The following is a 9,180-nucleotide window of genomic DNA, read 5'->3' on the forward strand; positions in this document are numbered from 1 at the left end:
CCTCCTGGTTCAGATTCGGTTCTCTCACCGCCGTGGCACTGGTTCTATTCCCGGTCAGGGAATGGGTGTTGTGTTCTGTAAACATATCGTGGTAACAGTATTTCTGACCAATTTTCCAAACCTGCAAGTTCATTGGATTTGTCCCAATCGTTAATAAGATTAACATAAAACAGAGAGCTGCAGATGCTGGGAATCCGAAACCAAAAACAAGAATTGATGGAGAAACTCAGCAGGCCCGGCAACATGTGTGGAGAGAAGCAGGGTTAGTGTTTCAGAGAGACAGAACCAGGTTAGTTATACATTTCTATGTAATAGGGCCGAGAAAATGATCAGATTTATCTGTCAGAATGTTTATCAAAATCTCTCATTAGCTTACAGCGTTACAAATTCAAAAGGACTCTATCGGCTGTAATGCTGTTTCTATTGCCCCGAGCTGCTGAAAGGCTGTGTTCAAATGATTATTTATTTTTGTCGTTTAGTTTCTGTCAGTTCACAGCCATGTCGAAAGGAGAATTGGTCCTTTCAGTGTTTACTTCAACATGTGTCTCGATTTGTGTCTCTTTCTCTGTGTATCCACCTGACCCTCTTCCACATTCTTCGACTCTCTGTCTGTCCATATCCCTTATTCCCCATCTCTGTTCTTCACAAAGCCTGACATTAGGAGACAGTTTGAGAGTGGAGCTGCTGAAAGGCTCTCTCCACCCTGGCTGGACTGTGTAGAACTGGGCTCACATTCTCCAATTAATGTGTCTGTCCCTTCGACCTGAGGTCAGGAGACATTTCTTCCTCAATATATTATCACACTTACAAATTCAAAATACAATACCTAATCCAACAGGAAAAAAACACAATTACACTACAGCTATAGGAGCACAATGGTGTATTCACTGTTGGTGTGAAATGAATGAACGGTGACAGCAGAGAATCAGGGGGGACCAGACCGTGTTGTCTGTGTCATTACCAGATCATTCCCCAGCAGGTCCGCAGTGTCTCCTGCCTCACCTCGTTATTTCCACCAAACTGGGAATGAAGCGTGGCTGGGGGAGGGCTGGAGTAACAGAGGAGCGGAAGCAGAAATGTTTGTGAAATAATTGAAATAAACTCCAGGTTCAATTAATAGTTAAAGAGAAATAAAAACTCACTCGTGGACTTAAACCAGGAATCATCAGCCGGATCATCGACTCAAACAGCATGCTGAATTGTTTGATCGGAGATCATACACTTGAAACAAGTTGACACAGTCACACATCAATACAATCAACGATCACCGTTCAGATTTGAACGGAATAACCCCCATCTACTTCGCCGGTGCATTAACCAACTAAACCAACAGCACCAGGACATGAGCAGCTTCACTTACCGATATGTGCAGTCCGGTAACCACCTGGTCACTAACTCCGAAATGTGTTTTCGGTATCACTGTTGCTCAGTGAGAATTGCAATCAACCTAAACTTTTGCCAAAACAGTTCACAGCTGAACATTCTTCACTGGAAATGGACAGAAATAAAAGACAATCTCCTTTTGCATTGGCTTCAACATGATTCTTTCGATCCCTCTAAACTGACAGGGTAAAGAGGATGTGTTCAACCTCTTGGCGTCCCTTAATCATATTAACACACACTCTCAGGGAACCTCACACCAAGAGGAACAGGGTCATTGAGGTGAATTGGTCAGCTGTGGTGTTTGAGTCAGTGTAAACAGTGAAGGATGACCCGTGAACACCGACACTGACACCATCAGCTCCACCTCACATCCTGCCCCATGCCTCCCACTCATCTTTGCTGTTGTCATAAACCTGGTCCCTTTTTTTTCCAAACGTTGTTCCTTCTCTCAGGCATATTCTGTCCTTGATTATTTTTCAGATGGATAATAAAGCAGTCCAGGCTTACGATGAGACCGGTTTGGTACAGAGATGAAAAGGGTATGGAGAAGCCTTTTATTTAGATATAAACAGATGAGACTTCAGGCCAAAGTGGTCATCTTTTAGAAGTCACGTAAAAACAATGACTGCAGATGCTGGAAACCAGGTTCTGGATCAGTGGTGCTGGAAGAGCACAGCAGTTCAGGCAGCATCCAAAGTGCAGAGAAATCGATGTTTCAGGCAAAAGCCCTTCATCAGGAATAAAGGCAGAGAGCCTGAAGCGTGGGGAGATAAGCTAGAGGAGGGTGGGGGTGGGGAGAGAGTAGCATAGAGTACAATGGGTGAGTGGGGGAGGGGATGAGGGTGATCGGTCAGGGAGGAGAGGGTGGAGTGGATAGGTGGAAAAGGAGCTAGGCAGGTAGGGCAAGTCCGGACAAGTCATGGGGACAGTGCTGAGCTGGAAGTTTGGAACTAGGGTGAGGTGGGGGAAGGGGAAATGAGGAAACAGGTGAAGTCCACATTGATGCCCTGGGGTTGAAGTGTTCCGAGGCGGAAGATGAGGCATTCTTCCTTCAGGCGTCTGGTGGTGAGGGACCGGTGGCGAAGGGGGCCCAGGACCTCCATGTCCTCGGTAGCGTGGGAGGGGGAGGTGAAATGTTGGGCCACGGGGCGGTATGGTTGATTGGTGGCCTGTGCAATGAAAGGAGAGTGGTCAGCTCCCTAGCTAAGCAGTTCAGTTCAGTCCAGAACTGGTTGGAAGTTTAACAGTGAGCTGTGTGGAAACTCCCTGTTCTGCGCTTCTCACCTCAACCTGGAAATATTTGATCTGTTTTTGTCCTCTGTTTTAAAGGGTGGTTGCTTATTGGGACTGTTGTGTGTATTCGGAACAGCACGCTTAGGTCAAGTTTGGATATACTGAGTTCTGTAGGGATTCCTAATTCTGTCGCTCGTGTTTCATGGTGTAATTTTGTGAATGATTTTATTCTCTGATTTAAACCTGGTAGTCAACTTCGCTAACTGAATCTGGGTAATTGTAACTGTACACTTACCGATACAAATTCCAAAGCTATGGGCTGGGCTGCCTGCTCACGAATGTTTTGAGCGGTCTGTCCTAGTCCATAACACAGTTCACCATTATTTCACTTCCCTGCTCCACGTTTCACCTTAAACCCGGCCGTTTGCAGATGTCCGAATAGACCCTCTCACTGTTAGAAACGCATTCCTGGGATATCGCTGTCACTCAGTGGGATAGGACTCACTGCCCATCCCTAATTACTCCAGAGATGCAGGGAATACCTTAATGTCCCGGACACTTGAATCCCTCGGCGCGGTTGTACAGCCATGATACCGCTGGGAAGGGAGGTCCAGGATTTAGACCCAGCGACACTGAAGGGACAGCGATACATTTCCAACTCAGAAAGGTGAGATGATTGGAGGGGGATTCCCGGTGGTCGGTTCCCCGTGTATCTGCTCCCAGTGTCCTTCGAGATCGATGCAAACAATCACTGGGCTGATTCTGGCAGAAACCACATGCGTTTTCAATGTGCAACGAGGAACGGATTCTCATTCAGGCAATTCACACCAAGACAAATAAATCTTCATTCCCTGACTGGGAATCGTATCCAAGACTGGGCGATACAAATTCGGACTCTTCAGCAGGGACTCCCTCCCGTGCTGCTGACTGTAACCTTTGTGACCTGACTTACACACAGTCTTTTTGTTTAGATTAGATTCTCTATCGTGTGGAAACAGGCCCTTCGGCCCAACAAGTCCACATTGCCCCTCCGAAGAGAAACCCACCCAAACCCATTCTCCTACCCTCTATTTACCCCCTGACTATCGCACCTAACACTGTGGTCAATTTAGCACGGCCAACTCCACTGACCTGCTCATCTTTGGATTGTGGGAGGAAACCCTGTCCCTGTCCTTTGGGTTATAACCACCTTCAGCAGCAATGCTTCTCTCTGCAAGTTTCCGAACAGTTCATGTTAGCGCCCTTGGATTCATCGCGGAGGTGACCCTGGCAAGTTGTCAATATGTAGTGTAAACACGGACTTCGGTCAGAAACACCCAGACACACCATGTACCGATATTTATATCTTTCAAAAACTGAGGCAATTGAATTCAAACAAATGCAGAACGATGCTCTTCCCTCAGCTCCACAGACAGAGGAACTCGGGAAAGCAGCGGCGTGACATGGTTCTATAGGTATAGCTGAGTGATTGCACTTATAACCAGGCAATCCCGTTTCTTATTGCGGTGTGGAATCCTGCTGCCGGTGGCTGAAGGCAGAGCAAGAGGGAGTTTGTTTCGCATCTCTGTGTTTGGGATTCCAATCCCGGCGGGAAAACACTTCTTCCAGGCGCAACACCGAGGGCCGAAGGGCCTGTACTGTGCTGTATTTTTCTATGTTCTATGAAACCTGAGGGCCAACTTTTATACACAAAGACCGATAAGCATATAGAATGAGCTGCCAGTGGAAGTGGTTGAGGGAGAAACATTAACAATATTTAAAAGGTATTTGGACAAATACATGCACAGGAATTGTTCAGAAGGATAAAGGGCCAAGTGCAGGGAAATAAGATTATCGTGGAAGGATAATTTGGTTGGCATGGATCAGTTTGAGCCAAAGCCCTGTCTCTGTGATGTGCAACTCTCACACTCTCGGACACAAATCAGATACCAGAAATGTTGGAGAATGCAAATTTTACTGAGTGGGAGAACTGAGGCTGATCAATATTAGTGAAGAAATGTTGCTTTGATAATTGCGGGGATGGACGGTGGATCAACCCACAGGGCCTGATAATCTACATCCAAGCGTACTTCACAAAGTCGTTCCAGCAATAGATAATGCATTCACTGCCAGGATTGTCTACATTCCGATACAGTCCCTGCAGACTGGAGAGCAGCTGATATCACTCGAATATTAAAAAATGGAGACATTGTCCTTGTTTTCTCTATAATCCTGAAATTTCCTGCGGTAGTTCGGAGTTCAACTGAGCCTCTCTTCGGGCGGAGTGTGTCCCCATGATGCATCGTACAATAAACTGATTAATACTCAAGGTCTGCCTGCAGTGATTTTCTACCACAGCGCGGGTGTTTAATTATGTAACTGCATATACATTTCTGTGTCTATTGCCATGTAAGCACATCATCTAGCCACGAAACCACTTTGGGTGTCAGAGGTCACCGGCATGCTCTCGTCGTTGGAAGATGCTCACGTGTATTTCAGATAATGTGCTTTCATGCAATGCAGCTTTCCTGCTTGATGAAGAGATGGTATACTAGCCTTCATTGTGAGAGGTTGAGTGCAGGAGCAGGGATGTGTTGTCGCCTTGGTGAGGCCACACCTCCAATATTGTTTGCCGTTTTGGTCTCCTTTTCTGAGGAATGTATTATCTATCCTGTCTAGTCCTGTTAAGATTTTATAAGTCTCTATGAGATTCCTTCCTCGTCCGCCTGAACTCGGGAGGAAACAATCCTAACGCAGTTAATCTCTCCTCATACGTCAGCCCCACCATCCCCTCAACCAGCCTGGTAACCCTTCACTGCACTCCCTCAAGAGCAAGACCATATTATTCTTCATCATTCTTGAAGCAGATCCTTTGCCTGACTGTAGAAAATCTCACCATGCAGAAAGTAAATTCACAAGTCACATGCATCCATTCCGCACTCATGCTCGGGCACACTTGTTTGATAATTTAGGGACTCTGCATTTGAGAGGACGCAGAATGTGCGAATTTGTAACGTCACCTCCAAACCTCAGCATAGCAACTGGGATAATCTCGTCCACATCCCAATTACACCCAACATGTCTTTCACTCCTCCCTCTTCATCTTCCAGGGCTGTATAATTCCTTGCAAGCACATCTGTGCCTCTCGGTTGTCCAGACTGAAATAAAGAGTATTGTTGTGACAAGATCTGCTGTTGGAATTGCTGAGGGAACTCAGCAGGAGCGGCAGTGCCTGAGGGAGGAAACGGAATTCTCATAAATTTCCGTAGAAATTCTGAAACGGCTTCTCTGATTCTCTCTCCACAGATGCGGCCAGACCGGATGATTTTTTGTTTTCCTGCAGTTTCTGCTTTTGCTTTTAGCTGAATGTCTATTCCATTGACCGGAATGATACACCCAGACACACCATGTACCGATATTTATATCTTTCAAAAACTGAGGCAATTGAATTCAAACAAATGCTGAACGATGCTCTTCCCTCAGCTCCACAGACCGTGGAACTCGGGAAAGCAGCGGCGTGACATGGTTCTATAGGTATAGCTGAGTGATTGCACTTATAAACAGGAAATCCCGTTTCTTATTGCGGTGTCGAATCCTGCTGCCGGTGGCTGAAGGCAGAGCAAGAGGGAGTTTGTTTCGCATCTCTGTGTTTGGGATTCCAATCCCGGCGGGAAAACACTTCTTCCAGGTCAGAAGTGGCGTCAATCTCCAATGCACTCCCTGAACAGCTCGGATTCACCCGTGCACCCTGATGAAGGGCTTATGCCCGAAACGTCGAATTTCCTATTCCTTGGATGCTGCCTGACCTGCTGTGCTTTAACCAGCAACACATTTTCAGCTGTGATCTCCTGCATCTGCAGACCTCATTTTTCACCCGTGCATTGCCAGCTTTGTGTGAATTGGTGTGTTTCCAGATTCCTGACTAGAGTTTTCTCGCTGAATTTGGTCAAGGCATTGACTGGAATAGACCATGATTCAATGTATGAAAGTACATTTCACTGGGGTGGAACCTAAACCCGCATAGTGACTGGGAATAAAACAATGGAAACTCTCAGCACAGGAACAAGAGACACTGAAGCAGACACATGAGGACTAATATCTTTTCTCTGTCAGTGAAAGGCGCTGCTTCACAAAGGGGAGACTTCGAGGTGAAGCAGTGACGGTGATAATTTCTGCTGATTATTCACCCGATGAAGGCCGTTTCTGACCGAAGTCCGTGTTTACATTACATACTGACAACCTGTCCGCGCCAGCCCAGCGATTGGGGCCAGTAGCGTAATGGATAACGCGTCTGACTTCGGATCAGAAGATTGTAGGTTCGAGTCCTACCTGGCTCGGTACCCTTTATTGCGCATGCTTCCTGTTGCATTGCCATTTCTGACTTGTTTGGAGATGCTGGCATTGGATTCCTGCGTTTGTGAATTTAAAAGCTGCATTTCAGCCCGTTGCAGCTCATTCTCACACCGGTGTATGTCAGCTCCTGATTTTACACTATGTGAGCAGCTGCTGGGATGAGAACCGCGTGTTCCATAGCTCTTAATTCCTTCTGACATCAAGAATTTATCAATCTCTGCCTTGAAGACATTTAGCTTCCAGGCCTCCGCTGCACTCTGTGACAATGAATTCCACAGGCCCACCACTCTCTGGCTGAAGAAATGTCTCCGCATTTCTATTCTGAATTGACCCTCTCTAATTCTAAGGCTGCGTCCACAGGTCCTAGTCTCAGGACTAGAAGGTGTCAGTCTCATGTTTGGATGGAAATCATATAAGGAAATGGAGTACTGGGCTAATGGTCGGATACTTGGTAGTGTGGATGAGCAGTGGGATCTTGGTGTCCATGTACACAGATCTCTGAAAATTGCCACCCAGGTAAATAGTGCTGTGAAGAGGCATATGGTGTACTGGCTTTTATTGGTAGAGGAATTGAGTTCCGGAGTCCTGAGGTCATGTTGCAGTTGTATAAGACTCTGGTGCAGCCGCATCTGGAGTATTGTGTGCAGTTTTGGTCGCCATACTATAGGAAAGATGTGAAGGTACTGGAACGGGTGCAGAAGAGGTTTACCAGGATGTTGCCTGGTATGGTAGGAAGATCGTATTAGGAAAGGTTGAGGCACTTGGGGGTGATTTCTTTGGAGAAAAGAAGGTTTAGGGGTGACTTGATAGAGGTGTGCAAGATGATGAGGGGTTTAGGTAGGGTTGACCATAAGAACCTTTTTCCATGTATGGAGTCAGATATTACGAGGGGGCATAGCTTTAAATTAATGGTGGTAACTACAGGACTGATGTTAGGAGTAGATTCTTTACTCAGCGAGTCATGAGTTCATGGAATGCCCTGCCAGTAGCAGTGGTGGACTCTCCCTCTTTATGGGCATTTAAACGGGCATTGGATAAGCATATGGAGGATAGTGGGCTAGTGTAGGTTAGGTGGGCTTGGATCGGCGCAACACCGAGGGCTGAAGGACCTGCACTGGGCTGTATTTTTCTATGTTCTATGTTCTATGAAACCTGAGGGCCAACTTTTATACACTAAGACCGATAAGCATATAGAATGAGCTGCCAGCGGAAGTGGTTGAGGGAGAAACATTAACAATATTTAAAAGGTATTTGGACAAATACATGCACAGGAATTGTTCAGAAGGATAAAGGGCCAAGTGCAGGGAAATAAGATTATCGTGGAAGGATAATTTGGTTGGCATGGATCAGTTTGAGCTAAAGCCCTGTCTCTGTGATGTGCAACTCTCACACTCTCGGACACAAATCAGATACCAGAAATGTTGGAGAATGCAAATTTTACTGAGTTGGGGAACTGAGGCTGATCAATATTAGTGAAGAAATGTTGCTTTGATAATTGCGGGGATGGACGGTGGATCAACCCACAGGGCCTGATAATCTACATCCAAGCGTACTTTACAAAGTGGTTCCAGCAATAGATAATGCATTCACTGCCAGGATTGTCTACATTCCGATACAGTCCCTGCAGACTGGAGAGCAGCTGATATCACTCGAATATTAAAAAATGGAGACATGGTCTTTGTTTTCTCTATAATCCTGAAATTTCCTGCGGTAGAACCGAGTTCTACTGAGACTCTCTTCGGGCGGAGTGTGTCCCCATGATGCATCGTACAATAAACTGATTAATACTCAAGGTCTGCCTGCAGTGATTTTCTACAGCAGCGCGGGTGTTTAATTATGTAACTGCATATACATTTCTGTGTCTATTGCCATGTAAGCACATCATATTGCCATGAAACCACTTTGGGTGTCAGAGGTCACCGGCATGCTCTCGTCGTTGGAAGATGCTCACGTGTATTTCAGATAATGTGCTTTCCATGCAATGCAGCTTTCCTGCTTGATGAAGAGATGGTATACTAGCCTTCATTGTGAGAGGTTGAGTCCAGGAGCAGGGATGTGTTGTCGCCTTGGTGAGGCCACACCTCCAATATTGTATGCCGTTTTGGTCTCCTTTTCTGAGGAATGTATTATCTATCCTGTCTAGACCTGTTAAGATTTTATAAGTCTCTATGAGATTCCTTCCTCATCCGTCTGAACTCGGGAGGAAACAATCCTAACGCAGTTAATCTCTCC

At 46.1% G+C, this 9,180-nt stretch overlaps 1 non-coding gene across 1 annotated transcript; it reads left to right on the forward strand.

Moving 5' to 3' along the window:
- Positions 1 to 6,859: 6,859 nt before the first annotated feature.
- trnar-ucg (transfer RNA arginine (anticodon UCG)) lies at positions 6,860 to 6,932 on the forward strand. The gene has a single exon. It is a non-coding gene; the product is annotated as a tRNA-Arg (tRNA).
- Positions 6,933 to 9,180: the final 2,248 nt, after the last annotated feature.

Source organism: Hemiscyllium ocellatum, assembly GCF_020745735.1.
Source record: "Hemiscyllium ocellatum isolate sHemOce1 chromosome X unlocalized genomic scaffold, sHemOce1.pat.X.cur. SUPER_X_unloc_2, whole genome shotgun sequence".
Taxonomy (NCBI): Eukaryota; Metazoa; Chordata; class Chondrichthyes; order Orectolobiformes; family Hemiscylliidae; genus Hemiscyllium; species Hemiscyllium ocellatum.